Here is a 21,986-nt window from a genome sequence, read left to right on the forward strand (position 1 = left end):
TCCGCTGAATGTCCACAAAGCATGCCATGGCTGTGTAAGACCGCCTGAAATGCCCACACAACTTCCTGGCCTGCTTCAGGACGTCCTCTAAGCCTGGGTACTTTGACACAAAACTTTGAATGACTAGATTCAGCACATGTGCCATGCAGGGTACATGTGTCAGCTTTCCCAAATTCAAAGCGGAAATGAGATTGCTGCCGTTGTCACACACCATGTTGCCAATCTCCGGCTGGTGCGGGGTGGCCACTGATCCACCTGTTTGTTAAGAGCAACCAGGAGAGCTGCTCCAGTGTGACTCTCCGCTTTGAGGCAAGACATGTCTAAGATGGCGTGACACCGTCGTACCTGGCATGCAGCATAGGCCCTGGGGAGCTGGGGCTGTGTAGCTGGAGAGGAGATCGCAGCACCAGTAGAGTTGCACTGCCATTCAGCCAAGGAGGAGAAGGAGGACAACAGTGAAGAGGATGTAGCAGGAGAAGAGGAGGTGGCAGGAGGCCTGCCTGCAAACTGTGGAGGTGTCACAAGTTGGTCCGCTGCACAGCCACATACTCCCTGCTTGCTATCGGTCACCAGATTGACCCAATGGGCTGTGTAAGTAATTTACCTGCCCTGACCATGCTTGGCAGACCAGGCATCCGTCGTCAGGTGGACCCTTGACCCAACGCTGTGTGCCAGAGATGACACCACTTGCCTCTCAACTTCACAGTACAGTTTGGGTGTCCCTTTTTAGAGAAATAATTGCGGCCTGGCATCTTCCACTGCGATGTCCCAATGGCCACAAATTTACGGAAGGCCTCAGAGTCCACCAGCTGGTATGGTAACAGCTTGCGAGCTAACAGTTCCGCCAAGCCAGCTGTCAGACACCGGGCAAGGGGGTGACTGGCAGAAATTGGCTTCTTCCGCTCAAAGATTTCCTTTACAGACACCTGGCTGCTGTGTGCAGAGGAGCAGGAACCGCTCAAGGTCAGAGGCAGAGTGGAGGAGGGTGGCTGTGAAGGTTCAAGGGAGAAAGTGGATGAAGACGATGCACCTGAAGGAGGAAGAGGAGAAGGAGGGTGACTTGTCTTTTGAGGGGTGCTGCTTTTCCTCAGGTGTTCTTCCCATAGCTGTTTGTGCCTTCTCTCCAGGTGCCTTCGTAAGGCACTTGTCCCTACATGAGAGTTGGCCTTTCCACGGGTAGCTTTTCTTTTGTGTGCTGCTTTTCCTCTGGTGCTCTTCCCTTTGCAGTTTGTGCCTTTTCTCCATGTGCCTTTGTAAGGCAGTTTTCCCTACATGGGTGTTTCCATAGCTCAATTTTTGGAGGCAGAGAGTACAGATGGCATTGCTCTGATCTGAGGCAGGCACATTAAAAAATTTCCAAACCGCTGAGCCCCCCTGGGGTGATGGCACTATGGTGGCGTCAGCAGCTGACGTTGAAGGGCATGTTGGCTGGCTGTCCATAGGTGGCGATACATGGCGCCGAACACTGCCACCCCCTGTTTCTGACGACGAGCTCCCCCTGTTTCTTTCAGGAACTTGTCTCCTCCTACTACTCTCTGACTCCCCCTCTGAACTGTCCCCCTGTTCATCTCCTCTATTGGGAACATACGTGGCATCCGTGTCATTGTCATAATCATAATCATCCTGCCCAGCTTTGCTTGCCTCAGACACCTCCAAAACTGCACCAACAGCAGGTACTTCATCATCCTCCTCCTCACACGTTACGTCCATAGTGTCGCCTACCTCAGACATATGAGGTGGTGTAACTTGCTTAGCATCTTCATCTGTTTGTAACAATAATGGCTGTGCATCACTGATTTCCCCACCAAATAACTCCTGCTAACTGTCAAATGTAGTGGATGTGGTACTTGGCGCTGGTGGCTGCGGAAGATGAGGTGTTCTGTGTTAAATAGTCAACCACATCCTGACAATCTTGGGAGTTGATGGGACGTGCCTTCTTCTGAGCACTATACAGGTACCGGATAGGCACAGTGACACTGCGTGCGCTCACATAGGTAGGTGGGTGCACTGAAGTGAACAACAGGTAGTAGGTATATGCAGTGATGGGTATTACAATGTGCACCTGTCACACACAGACAGGTACCAGACAGGCACAGTGACACTGCGTGCGCTCACATAGGTAGGTGGGTGCACTGAAGTGAACAACAGGTAGTAGGTATATGCAGTAATGGGTATTACAATGTGCACCTGTCACACACAGCCAGGTACCGGACAGGCACAGTGACACAGCGTGCGCTCACGTGGGTAGGTGGGTGCACTGAAGTGAACAACAAGTAGTAGGTATATGCAGTGATGGGTATTACAATGTGCACCTGTCACACACACACACAGGTACCGGACAGGCACAGTGACACTGCGTGCGCTCATGTAGGTAGGTGGGTGCACTGTGTACAACAGGTAGGTATATGCAGTGATGGGTATTATAATGTGCACCTGGAACTGGCACAGTAGTAATTATACCACCAAGGGGCCAAAGGCCAGCTGCGATTGACTGAGAGGGCTGTATATAATGCAAGTGGGCCACAAAAAAAAAAAATCACACAAGAACAAGATTAGCTCTTGAAAGAGCTGTTGAGGGGTGCTTTTTTTTTAGCAATAAGAATCAGCAAGGAGCAAGCTAAAAAGCCTACAAGAGCCTGACTAAGCTTTCCCTATGCCAGCAGCAAGGTTCTTTCCCTTCTCTAATTACTGCAGCCACACGAGTGAGCATCAGCTGCCTGCCTTTTTTAAGGGGGGGGGGGGTGTAACTCCAGGAGGGAGTGTAGCCTGATTGGCTACAATGTGCCTGCTGACTGTGATGTAGAGGGTCAAAGTTGACCCTCATGATGCACTATGGTGGCAAACCGAACCTCATAAAAAGTTTGCAGTTCTCCGCGATCTCGAACCCTGGAAGTTTGCCAGGAACCATTCGCCGGCGAATCGTTCGGGCCATCTCTACTTATTATGCATAACAATTTATATTACTCTATCAATTTGAACTGCAAAAAAATGCGTTTTATGAACAATGTTCACTTTTCCAAGAGTCCAGTCAAGATGGTGGAGGAGGAGAAAAACGAAAATGCGAAACACTGTTTGCAGACATGCTTGATTAGTACGATAAATCTAGAGCATAGCTTGGATGTATCTTGCCAAATTATTTAATTCACTTTTTATCCTAAGTTTTCTCCTAGGTGATATTTTCACAACTTATCAATAAAATGCATTTTATTGCACGCAAGAAAACAATTTTGATGGTATTTTGTTGTCTCTGTTTTGGTACTTTTTCAATTGCAGAGTGCAGAGAAGTTGTTTTAAACAGAAGATGAAAAATTATGTCCTAGGAGGAAATGTAAGAGAAAAAGTGAATTAAATAAGGACCATATAATCTGAAACTGAAACTGAAGACCATTAGTTATTTAAAAATATATAGTGCCCAAAGTAAAATGCACATGGAAAAGTGATCCGTGTCTTCCTTGAAAAGAGATTAGTATCTTGATTACATTTAAAGCAAACCTGAAGTGAACAAAAAAAACTGTATGATATAATGAATTGTATGTGTAGTACGGATAACGAATAGAGTATTGCATTAGTAGCAAAGAAAAGAGTATCATATTTTTATTTTCAGTTATATAGCTCTTTTTATAACATTGCATCATTCTGTAATAATTGCATTTTAGAAAGCACAATCTGCCTTTTAAGCTATAAAACAGCAGAAATAATGACCCTTACTGCTTTCCTGCAGTAAAACCTTATCTCAAATTGTCTCTCACTGGTTCTCTGCTGTTTAAATGCTTCAGAAAACGGGACTGTACCCGACCCATGTTGGGTCGAAGAGCATATAGAGCATATAGAGGCTGACTTTTTTTTTTAACTCTTCCTGTACTGGAAAAATACATGATTCATTGCCCCATATCCATCTCACTTTTTCTCATGAATTTTCTCCTAGGAGATAATTTTTCATCTTCTCTTTAGAATAACTTTTCTGCACTTTGCAGTTGAAAAAACAAAAAAGTGACGAAGTACAATCAATGATGTTACTTTTTTTTTTTTTGCTTGTTGGTGGTTTAAATGGTATTTAATTGACAATGGGCTCTATTGACAATTATTTTCCCCATGTGGAAATGCACTTGCGGTAAATTCCCAACAAAAAAAAAGACCATCTTGACATTCACAAATTTTTTCGCATGATTATTTACCGCATGCGTAAAATTGTAATCATTGTTTTCCCGCATGCGTAAAAAATGCGGTAAAAGTCCACAAAAGTCGGTAATTCCAGCAAAATAAATCAAAATTCACAAAAAAAGGGGCGTCTTATTTCTGACTTAACTACCAATTGTTATTATTATTATTATTTTTTAATCACCTACTAGTACTTGGTGATATATTTTGCTTCCCATTGACTTAAATGTAGTCTGGAGCCTTGAGCGTTGTGTTTGCTGGACTTTAATTTTTTTTTTTGGACAAGTTTTTTTATGTCACTTTTTTTACGCATGGTTTTCACATGTTTACTATGTAATTACGCATGTTTACCAAATTTTTTTTCTATTCACAATCACACATGCGGTAAGAGATTTTTTACCGCTATATTACTGCCAGTGATAATTTCCGCATTTTTGTCCACATTCACTAAAAATATTCCGCATGTTTCCTGCAAGCAGGAACACTTCGTAATTACCTAGTAAACATGCGGAAATCATGCGTAAAAAAAAAGTGACATAAAAAAACTTGTCCCAAAAAAAAATTAAAGTCCAGCAAACACAACGCTCAAGGCTCCAGACTACATTTAAGTCAATGGGAAGCAAAATATATCACCAAGTACTAGTAGCCTAGTAGGGGATTAAAAATATATAATAATAATAATAATCGGTAGTTGTTATAATTTAAGTAAGCCTCAGTTATTTGGACTGAGTTTTAGGTAAAAGGCTTGTTCGCAGAGTATACCTTTAAATAGAGGTTTTCGTGATGCAGGCAGAAGCATCTCAGTGTCTGCTTGAAGCAGATGATACAAGCAGATACTGAGAATATGTTCCTAGTCCAAGGTCTTAGGCCTACACTGCCCCAGACAAATGGACTACGGGAACAATCAACATGGGCCATATTTATAAATATAGCATTCCTGCAACTAGGGCATAATATCTTATAGAATATTAATCAAGTAGGTGTGTGTCCTGACATCACAAGGGATCTGAACCAATCATAGATGGATCAGATGGGTTCACATTTAACTCTTTCTGGTTCGTATAAAACCCACGGCCGGAGTAGGGAGTGGTACTCTTTCTGTCTTGCTACCTGTCCCTGCTGGCTTAAACCTTTATATAATCCATTTCTGTTCTGATATGATGTATGCTGTACATAGGTAGTATAGAGGATGTAACATAGGATAGACATAAGAAGATGACCTGATTACCTTCAACAGGAAGGTGATCAAGAGCTCGTAACGCAACATGAGAATCTGCTTGGCTAAGATGTGACGAACTGTCTCTGTATATCTGTTTCCTGAATAAACAACTTGTACTTTGAAGACGACTGAGAACGGTCTATCTCCAATAATACTTGCTGTGTCAAAGTCTGTGAGGTGCAACTCTAAGAAGTTACTGGTGTCGAAGCAAAAAGGTGAATTATAACAGTAGTTAAGTCAGAAATAAAATGCCCCATTTTTTTGTGAATCTTGATTTTTTTTTGCTGGAATTACCGACTTTTGCTGACTTTTACCGCATTTTTTACGCATGTGGGTAAACAATGCATAAAATTATACACATGCGGTAAATAATCATGCGTAAAAGTTTGTGAATGTCAAGATGGTCTTTTTTCAGTCGGGAATTTACCGCAACTGCATTTCTGCATCCAGAAAATGAATTTGTGAATAGAGCCCATTGTGTGAAAATATCACCTTGAAGAACACACAGGAGAAAAACTTAATTGCATTTGGTCTATTATCTCATAAGTTTATTTTCACTTTAGGTTTGCTTTAACTTAGTCCAATAATGTCTAAGATAAACATTCTATTTTTTTTTTAAATCTACTCTTATCTAAAATGTGTATGTTCAGGTTTTCTCCTTAGTAAAAATAAGTATTTGGCACATGCACATTAGATTATCAAAAAGTCCATGATCTGTTTCTATCCTAATGCAATTTTTGTAAATGAATTCCATATTTTATGCTTAATGTACAATGCATTATTTAGTATTCATGATAGCTCTGTTATGAATTTTTCAGTCCAGAATATTTTTAGCATGCATTATTAGACATTGCTATAGTGCTATGAATTCTGATGTTAATAGTAATTAGCTACTTAGGACAAAGTTAAGTAAGCCAGTTGTGATGTGGTTACACATAATTCCCTGGGTAGACAATTTAGGGTTTTGAGTTTGCCATATAACAGGAAAGTTTATTTAAGAAATGATCTAATAAATGTAGGAAAATTAATGCTCGTGGTTTTTTTTTTATGTGTGTGTGTTTCATAAAACTAAGAAAGTAAGACTTAAAAAAGAAAAAAAACCAACCTGTGACATATATGAAAATGAATATAATGAAAATATTAATTTTTGCTAAGAGTAGTTTCTTAACTTAACTTAAGTTAAAGGACAACTATCAAAGTTAACTAAAATTCTAAATGCCACATATATTTCCAGTAATTACTAGCAAATAGCAATACGAAGGTTTTTTTTTTTTCATCTTTTCATTTTTTATGCGAAGAAAATATGACAGAGAACAGTTTTCACTGTGGGCATTACTGAGGATATCTGTGTCCAGCACATCCAGCATACAGAAACAGTCCTCACTAAGTAATCCTGTGACTGAAATGTGACTGGAATCTCTCCAGAATGATAGAAAGCAGAAATATAGCTTCAAATTGTGTGTAAATATCTCATTAGCTGTTCCTGTGTTTATCATGCAGTTCTACAGTAAACAGAGATTGCAACCAAGAACAGCCCATTCTGTATGGGGGGGGGGGAGCATCCAAGAACAGGAAAAAAAAGTACAGGTCCTTCTCTTCAGATCCTTCTCTGTAGCTAAAACAAAAAAATCCCCCAGCTGTTATCATGCAATCTGTGAGAAAGCAGTGTGTGCATAAGCAGAGCAGAAACAAACAGTGAATCATTCCTCCTGTGAATAGTGACAGAGAAGTGAAACCTATCTACATGGTACAGCTCTAGCTTAGAGGCCAACGCACACTGTTACAAAAAGTTTGTAAACAAAGCATTCTTTTCACACATGCTGTGATCAGAAAGTACCTTTCTATTGTTGCTGACTAAAAGCTCTATAGGTATATGGAGTTTACAATAGAATGGTTTTGTAACGATTGGGTGCTGCAACTCAGATGTCTGATTATTTGTGATCTGCAGAATCACCAATAATACAGACGCTATACCTGATTATGTGGTGATCTGCAGTATCACCGATAATACTAGTATAGCTAGCTGAGAGTGAGGTTTGGTGTTTGGTGCAACAGTATAGACTTCTCCAGAGGAGCTGAAGGGTCTACCAACACAAATAACAATACCTTTACCAGAGGAGCAGGCAAAGTACTAATAATGAAAGAATTAAGAAGTTTGGCTAAACCTTACCAGAGGAGCTGGTAAGGTACTAACAGCACAAATGACTGAATAGTTTAACTAGACCTTGCTAGAGGAGCTTGCAAGGTACTAACAGCACAAATGACTGAATAGTTTAACTAGACCTTGCCAGAGGAGCTGGTAAGGTACTAACAACAAAAATGACTGAATAGTTTAACTAGACCTTCCCAGAGCAGCTGGTAAGGTACTAACAACACAAATGACTGAATAGTTTAACTAGACCTTGCCAGAGGAGCTGGTAAGGTACTAACAACACAAATGACTGAATAGTTTAACTAGACCTTCCCAGAGGAGCTGGTAAGGTACTATCAGTCACTGGAGCTATGCAAGTAAGTCTGAACCTCATCAGAGGGGCTGGTAGGTTCTAATAGCTAGAGCACCTCACCAGTGGCTAGGGCCCACTGGTGAGTAGAGTAGTCAGACAAGATTCGATAACAGGCAGGTAGAGATAGTACAAAATCGGCAGGCGAGAGAGTAGTTAATATCAGGCAGAGGTTCAGCAATTAAAGTCAGAAAGGAAGAAGTACAGAATCGTTTAGCAATAGCAAGGTCAGAGAGTAGCCAGAATCATACACAGGTTATCAGAATACAATTTAATAATAACTAACTATATATAGATGTATATTGCAAACACTGCATATACATCTATCATCAACAGGAACCTCACTAGGTCTGAGCACTAACAGAGTGTATTCGCAACAGCAGACGAGTTGCCAATGATCTGTGAAGGCTTAAGAAGCCGAGAAGAGCCTAGCGCCATGCCCCCTAGCAATCAACAAATCCGAGCCGCGCAAGTCACTCCTGACATCAGCCGACCGGCAGGTCAGCTGACACGCCTTCTTCCAGCATAAAGGTCCTGTCTCCGCATGCGGCGTGCGCCCGCGCGATACAGAGACCCTATGAGCCGTTCCCGGCGTGCTGGATGCCGCCGGGACAGATAAGGCCTGTGAACAGGGAACGAAGGCGGCTGCGGGTATAGCCTGCGTATCCGCAGCCGCCATAGTTTCAGATGTTACAGTACCCCCCCCCCCCCCTCTAGACGTGGACTTCGGACACGATCCACCTGGCCTATCAGGGTGCAATCTATAAAACTCCTCCCTGAGTTCTTCTGCATGCATGCGAGAAAGTGGTACCCAAGATCTCTCCTCTGCACCATACCCTCTTCAGTGTACTAGGTACTGTATGGGGGGGGGGAGAGGAATCCACATGCACAGCAGGTTTCAAGAGGGATACATGAAGCGTCCTACCACCCCTGAAGCTGGGTGGGAGCGAGACAACATAGGTAACATTGTTGACTCTTTTGGACACAGGGTATGGCCCTATGAATTTGGGACCCAATTTAGCAGAGGGTTGCTTTAGGGCCAAGTGTCAAGTAGAAACCCACACTAAATCTCCTGGGAGAAAACTCCACTCCACAGAACGTTTCCTATCCGCCTGTTTTTTTCTGGGTAGAAAAAGCCTTTTTCAAATTCTCTTTGATTTTTCCCCAGATCTCTTTTAATGTCCCTTGCCACTCCTCCAAGGCCGGGAAAGGTGATGACACCACCGGCAGCGGAGAGAACTTCGGTGATCTCCCCGTTACCACTTGAAAAGGGGAGAATCCCGAGGAGGCACATTTCAAATTATTATGGGCAAATTCTGCAAAAGGCAAGAATTTGACCCAATCTATCTGAGCATCAGCCACGTAACATCTAAGGAACTGCTCTAAAGATTGGTTGACACTTTCGGTCTGCCCGTTAGTCTGTGGGTGGTAGCCAGAGGAAAATGATAGATTCAACCCCATATGATGACAGAAGGCTTTCCAAAACCTGGACACGAACTGGACTCCCCTATCTGACACCACATTTTCCGGAATTCCATGTAGTCTGAAAATGTGACGGATGAAGAGCCCTGCCAACTCTTGTGCAGTGGGGAGTCCGTCCAAGGGAATAAAGTGGGCCATCTTACTGAACCTATCGACTACCACCCATATGACTGTTTTACCTTCTGATCTAGGCAGTTCGCCCACAAAGTCCATGGACACATGGGTCCAGGGCTGCTCAGGCACTGGAAGTGACTGTAAGGTACCCACAGGAGCCGTCTAGATCCTAGGTTCTCAACGTTCGGTACGCGTACCCCAGGGGGTACTTCTGATGGTTCCAGGGGGTACTCAGACTTGCTATACTTAACCAAGAATAACAAATTTAGAGTTTTAGAAAATGATAAATCCCATTTAAACAACACCAAATTAGTATTTTAGCTAAATAAAAGCAATAGTAAATACTTGGAAATTGTTTAGAACCAATTATCATGTAATATGATACATACATACATTTGTCAAGGGGTACTTGCGATAATGTTTCCTATGCTAGGGGGTACTTGACGAGTGCAGGGTTTTAAAAGGGGTACATACTAATAAAATGTTGAGAAACACTGGTCTAGATGACTTACTCCTAGCACAAACGGAGCAATTATTGACAAATTCCTCACAATCTGACACTAGCGAAGGCCACCAAACGCAACGGTCTAAAAACTCCTGTGTGCGAGCAATTACTGGATGACCAGCATTTTTATGGGTATGGAATGCATGAAGAATTTTAAATCTGAACTGCAATGGAACGAAAAGAACCCCATCTGGTTTCCCTTCAGGGACGTCCTGCTGGAATGGGCTTAACGTAGGTACCCAATCCACCAAGGAATCCATCTCAGGGGGTTCAGAGGACGACTCAGAAGTCCCCTCCACTTGAATTTCAGTAGCGGCTAAGGTAACATTCTCCAGACAATGATGATGACAATAAGGAGACCAGCTTAACAACTGTCTGGAACCAGAGCAGGGACAAGGTCCTCCAGCACCCAAGGCTGAGACACAAAAGTGCGCCCCTCCATCCCTCCCACCCCAGCTGTCACACACCGATTGCTATTAGACTAAGAGGGCCACAGGGCCCACAACCTCCCCAACACCTTAATATCTAGTTATCTGGCTTGCATTCACTGCTATGTATCCCCTTTTCTTATTTCTTTCTGCTTCATACACAATTAGGAATGACAGCTGAATGAATGTTGCACCCTCTCCTACACTGCGCCCTGAGGCTGGAGCCTCTCCAGCCTATGCCTCGGCCTGGCCCTGTCTGGAACTCCAGTCGATCTGAGGAGAATGTTTTTTAAGCCAGGGCATACCCAGAATGACGGTGGAGGTGGACATTTTGAGTACCAAAAACTGTATTCGTTCCTTATGCAAGACTCCTAACTGACACAACAACACAGGAGTCTGGGTGATGGACTGTTTAATTGGTAATGGGGAGTCATCCACTGCGGTAATCTGTACCTGACGTCCCACAGGAGTTAAAGGAAAACCAAATTTGACAGCAAAATCATAAGCCATGACATTCACAGCCGAACTCGAATCTATAAACGCCTGAGTGGAGAGAACCTGCTCCCTCCAGATGATAGAGCACGGGAGTAATAAACGTTTATTGCTTAGAGGTAAGACTGGATCGCCTAAGGTAGTACCTCCAGCTACTCCTAGGGGATAGAGTTTTCCACCTTCTTGGAACAAGCAGCCACTATATGCCCTTTCTCAGCACAGTAAAGACATAATTTTTCATTGCGTCTCCTGTTTTTCTCGACCTCTGTGAGCTTGGTTTGCCCAATCTGCATTGGCTCATCACGAGGTGGAGAGGAAGACACTGAAGCAGAAAAGGTACCAGAAGCATATCTCCCTGGAACTTTACTTCGAGCTTGCTTCTGATAGTGAACTCGCCGATCAATTTTGACGGCCAGTGAGATGGCTTCATCCCATGATTTAGGTTCAGGGTGCCCCAACATCAAGTCAGCAACTGCATCAGATAACCCCGACAAAAAACAATCTAAGAGTCCATATTGCCCCCATCTGGCTGAGACTGCCCATCTCCTAAACTCAGCTGCATAAGTTTCAACAGGATTATGCTCCTGCCTGAGTGTCTTCAATTTTCTTTCTGACGTTATGTCTAAATCGGGATCATCGTATATAATTGCCATTGCCTTAAAAAAAGCGTCAACTGAGGCCAGAGCCTCATTCTCCTGAGGGAGACTATAGGCCCAGGACTGTGAATTACCAGATAATAACGTCTTAATTAAGGTAATTCTCTGGCGTTCTGTACATGACGATACTGGCCGTAATTCAAAATAAGATAAACACCTGTGTTTAAAATTTCGAAAATCAGAGGGATGCACCGAGAATTTTTCAGGAGGAGGCACCCTGGGTTCTGTGACATGAGGGGAGGGCACTTGTGCATTAGGGTCTTTCAAATGCTTAACTGTTTGAATCAGTTGGTCAATCTGGGTCTGCTGCATGTTACCTGTTTTAATGAGTTCATTAACATTGGTAGCCAGCAGATCCACCCGATTGCACAGTGTCTCCATATTATTTCTGGTCTGTTGTTCTGTAACGATTGGGTGTTGCAACTCAGACGTCTGATTATTTGTGATCTGCAGAATCACCAATAATACAGACGCTATACCTGATTATGTGGTGATCTGCAGTATCACCAATAATACTAGTATAGCTAGCTGAGAGTGAGGTGTGGTGTTTGGTGCAACAGTATAGACTTCTCCAGAGGAGCTGAAGGGTCTACCAACACAAATAACAATACCTTTACCAGAGGAGCTGGCAAAGTATTAATAATGAAAGAATTAAGAAGTTTGGCTAAACCTTACCAGAGGAGCTGGTAAGGTACTAACAGCACAAATGACTGAATAGTTTAGCTAGACCTTGCTAGAGGATTTGGCAAGGTACTAACAGCACAAATGACTGAATAGTTTAACTAGACCTTGCCAGAGGAGCTGGTAAGGTACTAACAACACAAATGACTGAATAGTTTAACTAGACCTTCCCAGAGGAGCTGGTAAGGTACTAACAGCACAAATGACTGAATAGTTTAACTAGACCTTCCCAGAGGAGCTGGTAAGGTACTAACAGCACAAATGACTGAATGGTTTAACTAGACCTTGCCAGAGGAGCTGGTAAGGTACTAACAACACAAATGACTGAATAGTTTAACTAGACCTTCCCAGAGGAGCTGCTAAGGTACTATCAGTCACTGGAGCTATGCAAGTAAGTCTGAACCTCACCAGAGGGGTTGGTAGGTTCTAATAGCTAGAGCACCTCACCAGTGGCTAGGGCCCACTGGTGAGTAGAGTAGTCAGACAAGATTCGATAACAGGCAGGTAGAGTTGCAACTCAGACGTTTGATTATTTGTGATCTGCAGAATCACCAATAATACAGACGCTATACCTGATTATGTGGTGATCTGCAGTATCACCAATAATACTAGTATAGCTAGCTGAGAGTGAGGTGTGGTGTTTGGTGCAACAGTATAGACTTCTCCAGAGGAGCTGAAGGGTCTACCAACACAAATAACAATACCTTTACCAGAGGAGCTGGCAAAGTACTAATAATGAAAGAATTAAGAAGTTTGGCTAAACCTTACCAGAGGAGCTGGTAAGGTACTAACAGCACAAATGACTGAATAGTTTAGCTAGACCTTGCTAGAGGATTTGGCAAGGTACTAACAGCACAAATGACTGAATAGTTTAACTAGACCTTGTCAGAGGAGCTGGTAAGGTACTAACAACACAAATGACTGAATAGTTTAACTAGAACTTCCCAGAGGAGCTGGTAAGGTACTAACAGCACAAATGACTGAATAGTTTAACTAGACCTTCCCAGAGGAGCTGGTAAGGTACTAACAGCACAAATGACTGAATGGTTTAACTAGACCTTGCCAGAGGAGCTGCTAAGGTACTATCAGTAGTGTTGGGCGAACAGTGTTCGCCACTGTTCGGGTTCTGCAGAACATCACCCTGTTCGGGTGATGTTCGAGTTCGGCCGAACACCTGACGGTGCTCGGCCAAACCGTTCGGCCATATGGCCGAACTAAGAGCGCATGGCCGAACGTTCCCCGAACGTTCGGCTAGCGCTGTGATTGGCCGAACGGGTCACGTGGTTCGGACCCGAACGCGCTCTGATTGGCCGAACTGTCACGTGGTTCGGGTAAATAAATACCCGAACCACGTCATATCTCCGCCATTTGTCTGTGGGTTTAGCTTTGGGTAGGCAGGCAGGGTAGTTCGCGCTCCAGCCACGCTAGCCAGGGTCCCCCCTGTCATTGTGTCACTGCTGGGAACAGTAGTACACCGCTTGCTCAGCCACACTATATAGCATTCTGTTTACTGCCACTCTGTGTACCTCGCTCAGCCACACTATATAGCATTCTGTTTACTGCCACTCTGTGTCTGCTGGGAATAGTAGTACACCGCTTGCTCAGCCACACTATATAGCATTCTGTTTACTGCCACTCTGTGTACCTCGCTCAGCCACACTATATAGCATTCTGTTTACTGCCACTCTGTGTCTGCTGGGAATAGTGGTACACCGCTCGCTCAGCCACACTATATAGCATTCTGTTCACTGTTCTGTGTCTGCTTGGAATAGTGGTACACCGCTCGCTCAGCCACACTATATAGCATTCTGTTTACTGTTCTGTGTCTGCTGGGAATAGTGGTACACCGCTCGCTCAGCCACACTATATAGCATTCTGTTTACTGTTCTGTGTCTGCTGGGAATAGTGGTACACCGCTCGCTCAGCCACACTATATAGCATTCTGTTCACTGTTCTGTGTCTGCTGGGAATAGTGGTACACCGCTCGCTCAGCCACACTATATAGCATTCTGTTCACTGTTCTGTGTCTGCTGGGAATAGTGGTACACCGCTCGCTCAGCCACACTATATAGCATTCTGTTTACTGTTCTGTGTCTGCTGGGAATAGTGGTACACCGCTCGCTCATCCACACTATATAGCATTCTGTTCACTGTTCTGTGTCTGCTGGGAATAGTGGTACACCGCTCGCTCAGCCACACTATATAGCATTCTGTTCACTGTTCTGTGTCTGCTGGGAATAGTGGTACACCGCTCGCTCAGCCACACTATATAGCATTCTGTTCACTGTTCTGTGTCTGCTGGGAATAGTGGTACACCGCTCGCTCAGCCACACTATATAGCATTCTGTTTACTGTTCTGTGTCTGCTGGGAATAGTGGTACACTGCTCGCTCAGCCACACTATATAGCATTCTGTTTACTGTTCTGTGTCTGCTGGGAATAGTGGTACACCGCTCGCTCAGCCACACTATATAGCATTCTGTTTACTGTTCTGTGTCTGCTGGGAACAGTAGTACACCGCTCGCTCAGCCAGAGTATATAGCATTGTGTTTACTGCCACTCTGTGTACACCGCTCAGCCAGACTATATACCATTGTTTACTGACACTCTGTGTACACCGCTCAGCCAGACTATATACCATTGTTTACTGACACTCTGTGTACACCGCTCAGCCAGACTATATACCATTGTTTACTGCCACTCTGATTCTGCTGGGAACAGTAGTACACCGCTCGCTCAGCCAGACTATATACCATTGTTTACTGACACTCTGTGTACACCGCTCAGCCAGACTATATACCATTGTTTACTGCCACTCTGATTCTGCTGGGAACAGTAGTACACCGCTCGCTCAGCCAGACTATATACCATTGTTTACTGACACTATATAGCAGACTATATAGCATTGTGTGTACACCGCTCAGCCAGACTATATACCATTGTTTACTGACACTCTGTGTACACCGCTCAGCCAGACTATATACCATTGTTTACTGCCACTCTGATTCTGCTGGGAACAGTAGTACACCGCTCGCTCAGCCAGACTATATACCATTGTTTACTGACACTCTGTGTACACCGCTCAGCCAGACTATATACCATTGTTTACTGCCACTCTGATTCTGCTGGGAACAGTAGTACACCGCTCGCTCAGCCAGACTATATAGCATTGTGTTTACTGCCACTCTGTGTACACCGCTCAGCCACACTATATAGCATTGCGTACTCTGCCAGTCAGTGTGTATATTGCTGGGATCAGTAATACTCCACTCACCGTCAACCACTATATGAGCTCAACATGAGTTCCCCAGAGACCTCCGCTGTGAGCAACACTCCCAACAACAGCAACAGCCAACGCCCCACGCAAGCTATAACATCCACCCCAGCAGCCAGTGGTCAGCAGCAGCCCTCCCCGGAGGAGAACGTTGTGTCCATCAGTCCGTCACCAGAGCGATTAATGAGGGCTGCCATTGAGGAGATGATGGGGCCTGATGTGGAGGAGGAGGTCTGGCTCAGGCCAGCATCCCAAGTTAATGTTGAGGACGATGAGGGGTCTGTGTCTGGGGATGTTGGGGTGGCAGAGGTGGTGGGTGGGTCAGACTCAGGAGAAGAGTTGTATGATGAGGATGATGATCGGGACCATCTGTATGTGCCTCAGAGTCCGACCCCGGAAAACATGTTGTATCGTGTGTTTAGGTACTAAAATCTGCGTTCCCTCCCAGTAGTGTTGGGCGAACAGTGTTTGCCACTGTTCGGGTTCTGCAGAACATCACCCTGTTCGGGGTGACTATATAGCAGACTATATAGCATTGTGTTTAATGCCACTCTGTGTACACGGCTCAGCCACACTATATAGCATTGTGTTTACTTCCACTCTGTGTCTGCTGGGAACAGTAGTACACCGCTCACCCGCCACTGTATAGCATTGTGCTCTGTGTCACTGCTGACAATAGTGGTACACCGCTCACCCACCACTGTATAGCATTTCTGTACTGCCACTGTACTGCTGCCAGTCAGCGTGTACTTTAAGGATAAGTGAAATGAGGAAGAAATCCGGTGAAAGAGGGAGGGGCAAGGGAAGAGGTGTTTCCCCTGACGGTTCACGTACAGGCCACAGGGGAGCACCCAAGAAAACCCACTCAATACTGCCCATGTTGTCCAGGACAACAACCCTCACAGATCCAAAAGAACAGGACCAGATAATTACTTGGATGACCTCTCAAGCGTCCAGCAGTGGGTTAAGCAGCACCAGCACATCACGCACGAGGTCCGAGTCCTCAGCCAGTTAAAGTCTGGGCTTTCTTTGAAGACTGCACTGAGGATGTTACCATGGCGATTTGCAAGGTGTGCAAGACCCGCCTGAGCAGGGGGAAAAGTATTAACAACCTCTCCACCACCAGCATGAGCCGCCACATTCTATCCAAACATCCCACTCTGTGGGCAAACGCGGCAGGACAGGGTACCACCAGCAACACTGCCTCCCTTGGGTTCACCAGACTCACCACCAGACCCGCCTCAGCAGCAGCAGTAGCCCAGCCATTGCGTGGTTCACAACATTCACAAACATCAGACGATGCTGACACTGTCACTTTCCGGACTAGTGCTCTTGAGGTCTCCCAGTGTTCATCAAACACAACAACCAACAGCCCTTCGGTGTGCAGCGCTACGGTTGAGTTGTCTGTCTCTGAGATGTTTGAGCACAAGAGGAAATTGCCAGCAAATGACCCCCGGGCCGTGGCAGTAACAGCCAGCCAGCATAGCCAAGCTTCTGGCCTGCGAAATGCTGCCATATCGAGTGGTGGAGACAAACAGCTTCAAGGGCATGATGTCAGTGGCCATCCCACGTTACGTGGTTCCCAGCCGCTACCACTTTGCGCGCTCTGCAGTGCCTGAGTTGCATGAGCACGTGGTCAGCTAAATAACCCGAAGCTTGAAGAATGCCGTTGCCTGCAAGGTTCACCTCACCACTGACACCTGGACGAGTGCGTTCGGCCAGGGTCGATACATCTCCCTTACCGCGCACTGGGTGAACCTTGTGGAGCCTGGCAGCGATTCCTCACCTGCTATGGCGCGGGTGTTGCCCACGCCGCAAACAGCTGGATAACAACAGCAGCACCTACCTCTCTGACTCCTTCTCCTCCAACGCATCTCAAAGCTGTACCTCATCCGGAAATGCTAACCCAGCACCAGCAGCAGTAGGATCGTGGAAGCAGTGCAGCACAGCTGTTGGCATGCGTCAGCAAGCGTTGCTGAAGCTGATCTGCCTTGGGGATAAGCAGCACACAGGGGAGGAAATTTGGAGGGGAATAAAGGAACAGACGGATTTGTGGCTGGCACCGCTGGACCTGAAACCGGGCATGAAGCTAGACACCTGGCACGAACTGGCAATGTACGCAATAGAGGTGCTGGCTTGCCCGGCAGCCAGCGTTATGTCGGAACGCTGTTTCAGTGCTGCCGGAGGCATCATCACAGATCGGCGTATCCGCCTCTCCACAGAAAATGCAGACCGTCTGACTCAAATTAAAATGAATCAATCCTGGATTGGAAACGACTACGCAACACTCCTGGACCCCAACCAAGTAACATGACCGATGAACATCTGGGATGGTTTAGCGTTTCCGGTCCCTGTTTATTGAACCTCTCATCTGTATTACATTTATGACTGCATGGCGGCAAAAAGCATTGCTGCTATATCCGCACGCTTTTTGTCCTCATGCAAGGCCTGGGTTGTTGTGTCTCACAAAGCGTGGCCTTCTCCTCCTGCGCCTCCTCCTGTTCCATCACGTGTGCTGCTGCTGCTGCTGCTGCTGCTGCTGGGTTACCGTTGCCGGTCCCTGTTTATGGAACCTCTTATCTTTATTACATTTATGACTACATGGCGGTACAAAGCATGCTATCCGCACGCTTTTTGTCCTCATGCAAGGCCTGGGTTGTTGTGTCTCACAAAGCGTGGCCTTCTCCTCCTGCGCCTCCTCCTATTCCATCACGTGTGCTGCTGCTGGGTTAGCGTTGCCGCGTGGTCCCTGTTTATTGAACCACTTATCTTTATTACATTTATGACTGCATGGTGGTACAAAGCATGCTATCCGCACGCTTCTTGTCCTCATGCAAGGCCTGGGTTGTTGTGTCTCAAAGCGTGGCCTTCTCCTCCTGCGCCACCCTCCTCCTGTTCCATCACGTGTGCTGCTGCTGGGTTAGCATTACCGGTCCCTTTTCCTGGAACCTCTTATATGTATTACATTTATGACTGCATGCCGACAAAAAGCATGTTACCTGTGCAAAGAAAACAGACATTTCCCGCATTTAAAAGACAGTTTTCCCTTTGAAACTTTAAAATCGATTTTCTCAAAAACTATAAGCTCTTTTTGCTAAATTTTTTTTCCTCTTGTACCCACTCCCAAGGTGCACATACCCTGTAAATTTGGGGTATGTAGCATGTAAGGAGGCTTTACAAACCACAAAAGTTCGGGTCCCCATTGACTTCCATTATGTTCGGAGTTCGGGTCGAACACCCGAACATCGCGGCCATGTTCGGCCTGTTCGGCCCGAACCCGAACATCTAGATGTTCGCCCAACACTAACTATCAGTCACTGGAGCTATGCAAGTAAGTCTGAACCTCACCAGAGGGGCTGGTAGGTTCTAATAGCTAGAGCACCTCACCAGTGGCTAGGGCCCACTGGTGAGTAGAGTAGTCAGACAAGATTCGATAACAGGCAGTTAGAGATAGTACAAAATCGGCAGGCGAGAGAGTAGTTAATATCAGGCAGAGGTTCAGCAACTAAAGTCAGAAAGGCAGAAGTACAGAATCGTTTAGCAATAGCAAGGTCAGAGAGTAGCCAGAATCATACACAGGTTATCAGAATACAATGTAATAATAACTAACTATAGATAGATGTATATTGCAAACACTGCATATACATCTATCATCAACAGGAACCTCACTAGGTCTGAGCACTAACAGAGTGTATTCGCAACAGCAGACGAGTTGCCAATGATCTGTGAAGGCTTAAGAAGCTGAGAAGAGCCCAGCGCCACGCCCCCAAGCAATCAGCCAATCCGAGCGGCGCGAGTCACTCCTGACGTCAGCTGACGCGCCTTCTTCCAGCATAAAGGTCCTGTCTCAGAGACCCTATGAGCAAGAGACAATGCAGTTCCCGGCATGCTGGATGCCGCCGGGACGGATAAGGCCTGTGAACAGGGAACAAAGGCGGCTGTGGGTATAGCCTGCGTATCCGCAGCCGCCATAGTTTCAGATGTTACAGGTTTATTTGATAGTTCCATCCCTTCATGAAATCTACAAACATGCTGAAGAAACTTCAATTAGTGAAAATGAAAAGAGCGTCATATTATACAGCATTCATTTTGATACTACAAGCGCAATTGTACACATGCTAGAGGGTTCTCATGCAGCTTGGCCGAGAATCATCTAGTGTGTGTGACAAGCAGTCCCAGATGCGTTGCAGAGAACTCCAGGGTGCCAGACCATCTTGGTCAAATGCATATTTGCATGAGCAATGCCTCATGATAAGCCAGTTAGGCCGAATTTGCAAAGCCAGATTTGTTAGGGTTAACTTGGTTTTTGATGCATGCATACATTTTCTTGAGGTAAGTATATACAAATACATTGTTCTCCTCCTTACCCCTTTAAATGGAAACCAATCCATTGTGTGCTGTTCCACCATCATTACTTCTCCCTCTCCATTGTGCCAGAATGCGTCAATAGTGAGCCCCTGAACTGTTACCTGAGAGATCAATTCCTGTGTAGAGATGGCCCGAACGGTTCGCCGGCAAACGGTTCCCGGCGAACTTCCGGTGGTTCGCGTTCGCGTAGAACCGCAAACTTTTGTGGAAATTCGGTTCGCCCCCATAATGCACTATTAGGTTCAACTTTGACCCTCTACATCACAGTCAGCAGGCACATTGTAGCCAGTCAGGCTACACTCTCTCCTGGAGCCACTCCCCCCCTTATAAACGGCAGGCAGCGTCAGGCTTTGGACTCACTCGTGTGCCTGCAGTAAATAGAGAAGGGACAGCTGTTGTAGACTCTCTGATAGGGAAAGATTAGTTAGGCTCTTGTAGGCTTGTTAGCTTGCTCCTTGCTGATTCTTATTGCTAAAATAGCACTCTACAACGGCTCTTTTGAGAGCTAATCTTGTTCTTGTGATCTATTTTTTTTGTTGTGTTGCTCACTGACACTGCATTATACAGCCCTATCTGTTGCAGCTGGACCTTGGTAATCACCAGGGCCGTTTCTACAGCCGTGCGGCCCGTGCCGCCGCACTGAGCGCTGCTGGGAGGGGGGCGCTGTGATGGAGGGGGGAGCCGCGGGGAGGGCAGCCCGACCTCTCCCCCCCTCTCCCCGGGCCGCCCTCCATGCGATCCCCCCTCGGACGGAGTGCAGAGTAATGCGCAGGGAAGCGCTATAGAAAACTACTCACCTCCCTGGTTCCAAGCGCTGCTCTCTCGCCGACAGTCTCATCTCTGCATACACGCTGATACATACACACGCTGCTTCCGGCTAAACAGGAAGCAGCATGTATCAGCGTGTATGCAGAGATGAGACTGTCGGCGAGAGAGCAGCGCTTGGAACCAGGGAGGTGAGTAGTTTTTCTATAGCGCTTCCCTGCGCATTACTCTGCACTCCGTCCGAGGGGGGATCGCATGGAGGGCGGCCCGGGGAGAGGGAGGGAGAGGTCGGGCTGCCCTCCCTGCAGCTGCGGCTCCCCCCTCCATCATGGGGTGCACCTACCTAACCTATACTGGGGCAGCTACCTATCTACCCTACCCTGGGGGGCATCTACCTATCTAACCTATCCTGGGGGGCACCTACCTACCTAACCTATCCTGGGGGGCAGCTACCTATCTAACCTATCCTGGGGGCACCTACCTAATCTAACCTATACTGGGGGGCACCTACCTATCTAACCTATACTGGGGGGCAGCTACCTATCTAACCTATACTGGGATAGCTACCTATCTAACCTATCCTGGGGGGCACCTACCTATCTAACCTATCCTGGGGGGCACCTACCTATCTAACCTATACTGGGGTGCAGCTACCTATCTAACCTATACTGGGGGGCAGCTACCTATCTAACCTATACTGGGGGGCACCTACCTAACCTATATTGGGGCAGCTACCTATCTAACCTATCCTGGGGGGCATCTACCTATCTAACCTATACTGGGGGGCAGCTACCTATCTAACCTATCCTGGGGGGCACCTACCTATCTAACCTATACTGGGGGGCAGCTACCTATCTAACCTATACTGGGGGGCAGCTACCTATCTAACCTATATTGGGGCAGCTACCTATCTAACCTATCCTGGGGGGTACCTACCTATCTAACCTATACTGGGGGGCAGCTACCTATCTAACCTGGGAGGCAGCTACCTAATCTAACCTATACTGAGGGGGCAGCTACTTAATCTAACCTATACAGGGGGGCACCTACCTATCTAACCTATCCTGGGGGGCAGCTACCTATCTAACTTATAGTGGGAGCATTAACTTATCCAACCTGTATTGGGGGCACCTACCTACCTAGCTAGCCTATACAGGTAACAACTATACTCGCTACCTATATTGGAGGCACCTACCTAACTAACCTATACTGGGGGCATCTACCTATCTAACCTATGCTGGGGGCAACTATTCTGGCTACCTATATTAGAGGCACCCACCTAGCTAACCTGTACTGGGGGCACCTACTACCTATCTAATTTATACCGGGGACTCCTGCCTATCT

The sequence above is a fragment of the Hyperolius riggenbachi genome, chromosome 5 (genome assembly GCF_040937935.1).
Source record: "Hyperolius riggenbachi isolate aHypRig1 chromosome 5, aHypRig1.pri, whole genome shotgun sequence".
Classification (NCBI taxonomy): Eukaryota; Metazoa; Chordata; class Amphibia; order Anura; family Hyperoliidae; genus Hyperolius; species Hyperolius riggenbachi.